The sequence below is a fragment of the Nicotiana attenuata genome, chromosome 6 (assembly GCF_001879085.1).
Source record: "Nicotiana attenuata strain UT chromosome 6, NIATTr2, whole genome shotgun sequence".
Classification (NCBI taxonomy): domain Eukaryota; kingdom Viridiplantae; phylum Streptophyta; class Magnoliopsida; order Solanales; family Solanaceae; genus Nicotiana; species Nicotiana attenuata.
This window is the reverse complement of record NC_031994.1, coordinates 44,653,321-44,660,887: the sequence shown is the minus strand read 5'-3', so window position 1 is coordinate 44,660,887 and position 7,567 is coordinate 44,653,321.

The window sequence follows — 7,567 nt, the reverse complement described above, 5'->3', positions numbered from 1 at the left end:
CATTGTACCCATGATCATTGCAGACATATACCGAGCCTTAGAGAAGTGTCAACGAGGAGCGAAACACTTCGAAGGCTGCAATCTACTACTTCAACTTTGGTTCATGGAACATCTCCAAAAGGGCGAATACCGACAAGAAATTCAGCGAAGGGCCTGGGATGATCACATCGCTTTCCACCATCCAAAGCAAATAAATTACATCCCCGACATGTTCGCTCAGCTTGAGAATGCCAAAGAATGGGTTGAGCTCTTTGATAGTCTGACTGAAGAACAGGTTTAATGGATGTTCGAGTGGTTCCCTACAGAGGAGTTCATCGCCCGATCCAGAGATGCACCTTTCCTAATACTAATTGGACTAAGAGGAACATACCCTTACGTCCCTCTTCGAGTTATGAGGCATGCGGGTAGGAAGCAAGTCATACCCAGGGTCGCAAGATGAGCCATCTTCGAGCTGACTTCCAAAATGATGATAGTCCCCACAAGTGCCAAGCCCAACACATGTGGCACTGCAAGATCGTAATGGGGAAAGACACCATCGAGCCAGACACATATCATGCCGGTTGTACCCCATTCTATTCGGGTTGGTTGGAAGACAATTGGGATGGTCTGGGCCAGCCAGGGTTCGTTCGAGGTCACAGAATTATAGATGAAAAGGCCGAGGCGCAAGTCAAGTACAACCAGCTGCGCAAAAAGATCCATGAATGCGAGAGTGAACACCGCGAGATACAAGAATCCAACCAAAAGCTAATTGAGGAATGGAAAGACATGGCTATCAGTGCCAACAAAAGGCTAGGATACTTGGAGCGAGGCATAGTAGAACTGGAGGGAAAAATTTCTCAAAAGGGTTGAAGACTGTCAAAAGGCTGAAGGGACCAAAGGTGGACATCTAGCCAGAGCATACTTGTTGCTGGGACTTCGTGAGTTGGGGAAGCTGTTCGACGGAGCCAAGGATGTCGAATTTGGGGAAGGTTCTTCTGGGATCTTTAGGTCGGACCTTTAAATAACAACGAGATGAGCTCCGCCAAACAAAACAAATAAATTGCGGGGCCCTCGATAAATGTTTATACAAAATACTTAGACTTCGGGATGGACCGTTTAGCGAATTTCACGGCTTTCCCCAAAGATAATAATGCGTTAGTCACTTTAGGTGCGTTTTAATAATCTTACCTTCTTAAATACGGGTGCACATTTATGTGACCCAAATCCGAATCCCAAAACGTTGAATAAGAGGTGTTGAGGATCCGGGTGCATTTCATGTGACGCGATCCAAAAACACGCTCTTAAACGGCATTCAACTTTCATAAAGAAAAACTAATTAAAAGCGGTTAAATAATTTTTAAAATCGCACCATAGGATGACATGTATTAAAATCAGACTTTAGCCAAATATGGCAGTTGAGCGACCGTGCTAGAACCACGAAACTCGGGAGTGCCTAACCCCTTCTCCCGGGTTAACAGAATTCCTTTCTAGGATTTTTTGGTTCGCGACTGTTAAACAGAGTCAAACCTTTTCCTCGATTCGGGATTCAAACCGGTGACTTGGGACACCATAGATCTCCCAAGTGGCGACTCTGAATCTCTTAATAAACGAATCCTGTTTCGATTGTCCTTTAATTGGAAAAACTCCCTTTTTATTATACCCTTCACGGGGTGTAAGTGAAAAAAGGAGGTGTGACAACATTATATTGCAGAAATTGTAGAAAAATTGTAGACTGTTGTTTATTTANGACAATTGGGATGGTCTGGGCCAGCCAGGGTTCGTTCGAGGTCACAGAATTATAGATGAAAAGGCCGAGGCGCAAGTCAAGTACAACCAGACTGACGCAAAAAGATCCATGAATGCGAGAGTGAACACCGCGAGATACAAGAATCCAACCAAAAGCTAATTGAGGAATGGAAAGACATGGCTATCAGTGCCAACAAAAGGCTAGGATACTTGGAGCGAGGCATAGTAGAACTGGAGGGAAAAATTTCTCAAAAGGGTTGAAGACTGTCAAAAGGCTGAAGGGACCAAAGGTGGACATCTAGCCAGAGCATACTTGTTGCTGGGACTTCGTGAGTTGGGGAAGCTGTTCGACGGAGCCAAGGATGTCGAATTTGGGGAAGGTTCTTCTGGGACCAAATAGATAGGAATTTACTTTTTCGCTTTATGAATGTAATAAGGCCAATGGCCATTAGTCACTTTTATTTTTGCTTATTTAGTGTCATTTTGGGATTCGCCTATTTTTATCAATAAAATGAGGCATTTAGCATTAAGGTTCTCCAAGTCTATTTGTCGCTGGGCCTACCTCGGGCAGAAAGAGGTTCCCAAATTAGGACACACTTTACATTCCCACACTATGTGTTTAAATATTGCAATATTTTTTATAATCCCCACTGACTTGATTACCTTTTGTTTTATTTTTGTTTTTATTATTCCCCTCCCCAAATGTTAGTTCGTGCACTCTGGCATCATTATCTTATTTCACAAGATCCAGGGGCCCTCCACCCACTCCTCCTCTTAGTCCCATTAAAGGCAAGGACAAAGGCAAAAATAAAATGGAAGATTTGAACAACATCAGGAAGGAGAACACAACTAAACGGGTAAAGGCCACTGATGGCCATGGTATTCGGGTTCCTAACGAGAATGTGTCACAACTTGAACAGAAACTGTTGAAGTTCCAGGAAGAGCTCGATCAGGTTCGAAATCTGGAAAACCTGTCATTTTCCCTCAGCACCCCAGATACCAACTTCCCCAATGTTCAAAACCCCCCTCAAGATATTCCAAAACAACAGAATCATCCCGCTCCTCACCATCATGCTGCTCCACCAAAGAACCAATGTAATACCTCCCATACTCCAAACAACACTCCACCACTCATCCCAGAACCTCAGAACTCCACAAACGACCATTTCCACACCCATACACCAGGCCACCATAATAATCCTATCTACGTGGAGACCATGCCACACCCCACCCAACCTATCTCATGCACACCTGAGTCTGATAAAAAGGATCTTCTTATCAGGAACTTGGCCGAGGAACTTAAGAAACTAACCAGCCGGATTCAGGGCGTTGAGGGAAGCAAAGGAATTGAGGGGCTAAACTATGAGGACCTTTGCATACAGTCCGATGTCGAACTGCCTGAGGGGTACAAACCTCATAAGTTTGAAATGTTTGGTGGTACGGGTGATCCAAGGGTCCATCTGAGAACATATTGCGACAAGCTAGATGGAGTAGGGAAGGATGAAAGGATCCCCATGAAGCTGTTCATGAGGAGTTTGAAAGGAGATGCACTATCTTGGTACATCAGCCAAGATCCCAAGAAGTGGTCAAGCTGGGTAGGCATGGCATCTGACTTTATAGACAGGTTCAGGTTTAATACAGAGAACGCGCCAGACGTGTTCTATATCCAGAATCTAAAGAAGAAGCCCACGGAGACATTTCGCGGGTATGCTACTCGCCGGAGATCCGAAGCTGCTAAGGTCAGACCCGCCTTAGAAGAGGAGCAAATGAACAAGTTCTTTGTCCGGGCTCAGGACCCGCAGTACTATGAACGGCTGATGATGATTGAGAACCACAAGTTCTCCGACATTATCAAATTAGGTGAAAGAATTGAAGAAGGTATTAAAAGTGGAATGGTTACGAATTTTGAAGCCTTGCAAGCTACTAATAAGGCTTTACAGTCTGGTGGTGTGTCTAAGAAAAGGGACGTAGGGGCCGTGATGGTTGCACAAAGGACCAAGTTTTCCCTTAAATACCAAGCTTACCCAACACCTCCACTCGCATACCAACCAACCCCAAATTACCAGGTACCCTCATACCAAGCTCTACCACCAACTTATCAGTCATCTCCACCTCCTACATATCAACCTACCTTACCCAGATACTCCCAACCCGCTCATGTTTACCAAACCTATAACGCTCAACCATCCCATTATCAATCACCCCCTGCACGTCAAAATTTCCCTAGACCCCGACATTATTTTGATCGTAGACCTCCAAAATAGTTAACAGCCATCGATGAACCCATCGATCAGTTGTATGAGAGGTTCAAAGTTGCTGGTTATGTCACCCCCGTCCCTGCTACAACCCCTGAGATCCTTCTCAGCGGGTTAACCCAAACAAGTCCTGTGCATACCACTCCGGCATGAAAGGGCACTCCATCGATGAATGCCGCTCCTTGAAGGATAAGATACAGTATTTGATTGATAACAAGATCATTGTGGCAAAGGAACCCGCTCCAAACATCCGCAACAACCCTCTGCCATACCATAAGGGTGGAGGTATCCACATGATTAAAGTGGAAGATGACTGGGATCCCGAGGGATCCATTGGGTTGGTCGCAGAAGGTGATGACCCAAAGAAACCAACAATTACTCTCAATCCAATCATAGTCCAGATCCAACAGTCTGAGGACGCTGAGGTGAATATGTCAATACCTCTTGAGTTTGAAGCAGCGCCACCCGTAAAGACACCGGCGCCAATTGAGTTTGAATTCGCACCTCCAGTAAATGCACCCGCACCATTTGAGGTTGCTGTCTTACCACCCAAGGCACATGTTTCGTTTGAAGTGAGGATATCAGCACCGGTCCCAGTGGCGATGTCTACCATGCCACCATTCTATACAAATGCTGTACCCTGGGACTATACAGTCGATGCGAGAAGGAAAGGCAAGGCCAGGATTGAAGAAACTGTCGCATCACAGGGTATGACAAGAACTGGTAAACTCTATACCCCTGAACATCTGGCTGAATCAAGCAAGCAGGCCTCCAATCGGCCACCCCTCATTGAGACAGGTCCGGACGACCTTTGGAGGAAAATACTGGCCAAGGAATATTCAGTCATCGACCAGTTAAACAAGACGCCAGCACAAATATCCATTCTCTCTTTTCTGCAAAATTCCAAGACGCACAAGAATCCTTTGTTAAAGGTGCTAAATGAAGCGTACATACCAAGTGACATCACTTGCGGGAAATGGCTAATATGGTAGGACAAGTACCGGAAAGCCATAAGATCACCTTTTATGAGGACGAGTTGCCACCTGAAGGGCTGGGGCACAATAAAGAATTGCACATCATCGTGCAATGCGAAGATTATTTCATCACCAGAATCCTAATCAATGGAGGTTCCAGTCTTAACATTTGTCCGCTGGTAACACTCAAGAAGTTGGTTAAAGGGCTGCATGAGATAAAGGATAGAGCAATCAATGTGAAAGCCTTCGATGGTTCTCAAAGGTCCACCATTGGTGAGATTAGTCTATGCCTGCAGATGGGACCAACCTGGTTCGAGGTCGATTTCTAGGTGATAGATGTAATCTTACAACTTGTTGCTAGGACGACCATGGATTCATGCTGCTGGGGCTGTAGCGTCAATGCTACGTGAGGCAGTAAAGTTTGAATGGAATCACCAGGAAGTGATCATTCACGGCAACGGTAGCAACCCTATATACAGTCTCCAGACCATTCCGGCGATCGGGGGAAGAAGGAAGTTGGGTGGAGAAACTTACCACCACATTGAGCGGGTCAATGCTGCCGACAAAGACAAATGGTGGGATAGCAAAATCGAGAGTATACTGAGTTGGAGTGGGTACGAACCTGGCAAAGAGCTCGGCAAGAACCTCCAAGGAATCCCTAAACCCATAAAACTCAAGAAACATGGCACTGCCTTCGGTTTGGGATATGAATACACATGGGAAAAATTCAATTGCTGGTCGCCACCATGGCGCGGTCCTTACTACCCACTAGAGCAGCCAATACCGCATCTAGAGCAGACCTTCCAACAAGTCGACATCATTTATGGGTCAGATGAAGAAGAAACACTTGCAGCAGTGAAGAACTTATTTCTAGAGGACAGTGATATGGACTGTTGTGTTATTCTCGAGGAGGAGGGGGAGGAAGGCCCTTCCATACAGGCTGTGAGCAGAGGGGCACATCTCAAGAATTGGACCATCAGGACAACCAAAGCCCGACGAGCCTCGGGGTAGCAAGGCTAAAACAAGAATTCACTGTTTTATTTTTTTTCGCATTTTTCAATTTTGCGCAATAAGATCTTCGATGTTCAAAACAGTTATTCAATATATCAAAAGCATGTTTGATTTTTCTTATGAATTAATATTTATTGCTATCGTTTTCCTCCTTACTTTACCAATACATCATTACTATTACTTATCTTGATGAACCAATGACTGTGACATGCAATGAGACAACGAACAAACGGACATTAATTCAGAAAAAGATGACATACCTGACGAGATTGTCAAAGAAGTTGAGAATTTTGAGAACAGACCCAAGTCCAACCTGCACGAGACCGACTTTGTCAACTTGGAAATGCAGAAAACGTCAAAGAAACACGAATCAGCATTCACCTATCGCCATTGGAGAAGAAAGGATACACAGAATTTCTAAAGGAGTATGAGGACATATTCGCCTGGCCGTATAATGACATGACTGGTCTGAGTACGTCTATTGTGGCTTAAAAACTGCCAACCGATCCAATGTGTCCACCGGTAAAGCAAAAGCTCAGAAAGTTCAAGCCTGATATGAGTTTGAAAATCAATGTAGAAGTCACCAAGCAGATCAAAGCTAAGGTTCTCAGGGTAGTAGAACACCTGACATGGTTAGCCAACATTGTGCCAGTTCCAAAGAAGGACGGGAAGGTCAGAGTCTGTGTCAACTAGCGAGATCTTAACTGGGCCAGTTCGAAAGACAACTTCCCATTTCCAAATATACACATCCTAATTGACAATTGCGCCAAGCATGACCTATAATCATTCGTAGATTGCTTTGCTGGTTATCATGAGATGTGGATTGATGAGGAAGATGCTGAGAAAACGACTTTCATCACGCCATGGGGAGTGTAGTGTTACAAGATGATGCCATTCGGCCTGAAGAATGCAGGGGCCACCTACATGAGGGCCATGACTACTATCTTTCATGATACGATACACAAGGAGATAGAGGTATATGTGGATGATGTTATTATCAAATCCAAGAGGGCCACTGACCACATAGAAGATCTGAGGAAGTTCTTCAATAGACTATGGAGATACAACCTGAAACTAAACCCCACAAAGTGCGCATTTGGGGTTCCTGCTTGGAAATTGCTTGGGTTTATTGTGAGCCGCCGAGGAATAGAATTGGATCCATAAAAAGTCAAAGCCATTCAAGAACTACCACCGACAAGGAAGAAGAAGGATGTGATGAGTTTCTTGGGAAGACTTAACTACATCAGCCGATTCATAGCACAGTCTACAGTTATCTGTGAGCCAATCTTTAAGATGCTAAAGAAGGACGCCACCACCAAATGGAGCGATGATTGCCAAAAGGCCTTCGACAAAATCAAGGAGTACCTGTCAACACCACCAGTCTTAGTCCCGCCCGATCCAGGTAGACCCTTATTACTCTACCTTGCGGTGTTAGATGGAGCTTTTGGCTGCGTTCTGGGGTAGCACGATGAAACAAGAAGGAAGGAGCAAGCCATTTATTATCTCAGTAAGAAGTTCACCCCGTACGAGGCCCGATATTCTCTATTGGAACGCACCTATTGTACTTTGACTTGGGTAGCCCAGAAGCTAAGACATTACTTC